The sequence below is a fragment of the Monodon monoceros genome, unplaced genomic scaffold, assembly GCF_005190385.1.
Source record: "Monodon monoceros isolate NGI ecotype Baffin Bay Population unplaced genomic scaffold, NGI_Narwhal_1 Super_Scaffold_21, whole genome shotgun sequence".
Taxonomy (NCBI): domain Eukaryota; kingdom Metazoa; phylum Chordata; class Mammalia; order Artiodactyla; family Monodontidae; genus Monodon; species Monodon monoceros.
In genome coordinates, this window is record NW_021703778.1 from 86,066,516 (window position 1) to 86,068,806 (window position 2,291).

General features: G+C 41.4%; 1 pseudogene; it reads left to right on the forward strand.

The window, feature by feature from the left end:
• The first annotated feature begins 257 nt into the window (after window positions 1–257).
• Window positions 258–1,754, forward strand: LOC114903856 (annotated as a pseudogene).
• The last annotated feature ends 537 nt before the right edge of the window (window positions 1,755–2,291 follow it).

Genomic DNA, 2,291 nt, shown 5'->3' on the forward strand with positions numbered 1-2,291 from the left:
AAATGCATTCAAAGATTATTCAAAAGATACATCAAATATATTCATCACAGAATTGATGAGAGAGGAAATAATTATGAATTCCCTAACTAAAATTCCAAACACTAAACGTATGATTAAATGCTTACACTGGAGTTGGCCATTTTTTTTAAACTTAATTGAGGGAAATCCTCCATATTTAATTTTAGTACAGCTTTTTTGCAACATGTTTGCTTCCAGAACACAGGTGCCATGGAAACCACCACTAAATCTAAGCCAAGATGGGGAAAGAAAAGACTCATATTAACATCAACATCATTGCACACATAGATTCAGGCAAGTCCACCACTACTATCCATGTGACCTACAAATGTGGTAGGATTGACAAAAGAACCAATGAAAAGTTTGAGAAGGAGGCTGCTGAGATGGGAGAGACCTCCTTCAAGTATGCCTGGGTCTTGGGTAAACGGAATGCTTAATGAGCTTGCTATCACCATTGATAATTCCACGTGAAAATATGAGACCAGTAGTACATGACAGTCATTGATGCCCTAGGACTCAGGGACTTTAACAAAAACATGATTATAGGCACATCTCATACTAACTCTCCTATACTGATCGTTGCTGCTAGTATTGGTGAATTGGAAGCAGGTATCTCCAAGAATGGGCAGACCCATGAACATGCCCTTCTGGCTTACATACTGGTTGTGAAACAACTAATTATTGGCGTTAATAAAATGGATTCCACTGAGCTACTCCTCAGCCAGAGGGATAATGAGGAAATCGTTAAGGAAGTCAACACCTACATTAAGAAAACTGGCTATAATCCAGACACAGTAGCTTTTGTGCTGGTTTCTGGTTGGAATGGAGAAAACATGCTGGAGCCAGGTACAAATATGCCTTGGTTCAAGGGAACAAAAGTCACCCATAAAGATGGCAGTGTCAGTGGAACCACAGTGCTCAAATCTCCAGATTGTGGCCTGTGCACCAATTCTTCTAATTGGCAGGCCTTTAGGTTTGTTCTTCCAGGACATCTACAAAATTGGTGGTACTGGTACTGTCCCTGTGGGTTGAGTGGAGACTGGTGGTCTTTTTTTCTTTTTAAAGATATGTTTAAGTTCTAAACCCCAGTACTTGTGAATTGTTACCATATTGGAAAGAGTCTCTTTTTTAAATTAATTAATTAGGTTGTGCCAGATCTTTGTTGCGGCAGGTGGAAACTGGTATTCTTAAACCTGGCATGGTGGCCACCTTTGCTCTAGTCAACATTACAACTGAAGTAAAGTCTGTTGAAATGCACCATGAAGCTCTGAGTGAAGCTCTTCTGGGGGACAGTGTAGGCGTGTCAAGAATTTGCCTGTCAAAAATATTCATCCTGGCATTGTGGCTGGTGATAGAAAAAATGACCCACTATTGGAAGCAGCTGGCTTCAGTGCTCAGGTGATTACCCTAAACCACCCAGGCCAAATCAGTGCTGGCTATGAACCTGTGCTGAATTGCCAGGCAGCTCACATTGCCTGCAGATTTGCTGAGCTGAAGGGGAAGATTGATCACTACTCCGGCAAGAAGCTAAAAGATGGCCTCGAATTCTTGAAATCTGGTTGCTGACACGGTTGATGTGCTTCTTGGAAGCCCATGTGTTGAACTCTGGCTATCCTCCTCTGGGTCATTTGGCTGTTTGTGACGTGAGATACACCATTGCCGTGCGTGTCATCAAATCAGTGGACAAGAAAGCTGCTGGAGCGGGTAAGTTCACTAAGTCTGCTCATAAAACTTAGTAGGCTACAATAATATTATCCCTAATACCTGCCATCCTAGTCTTAATCAGACTCGTGGTAGAAGGTCTCAGAACTGTTTCTCTCAACTGGCCACTGAATAGCAAAATTTGGTTAATGATAACAATGCAATTCAAAACCTTCAGAGGGAAAAGAGGATGTTTTGTGGATCATTTGGCTTTTTTCTGTGGCAATTTTAAGTTGTTAGTTTTTAAAATCCGTACTTTTTAATGGAAAAGCTTGACCAAAAATCTTGAATTTTGAGACCCTTTAAAACAAAGTTTAATGAGAAAATTCAGGGTAAAAAACAAAATACAAAACTATACCTATAAGATCATCTCCCAAAATCAAAAGAAAATGAAGATATGTAGATACATGGATAAATATATATACATTTAGAAATGTAGAAAAATGACTGAAGGGCTTCCCTGGTGGCATAGTGGTTGAGAGTCCGCCTGCCGATGCAGGGGACACGGGTTCGTGCCCCGGTCTGGGAGGATCCCACATGCCGCGGAGCGGCTGGGCCTGTGAGCCATGGCC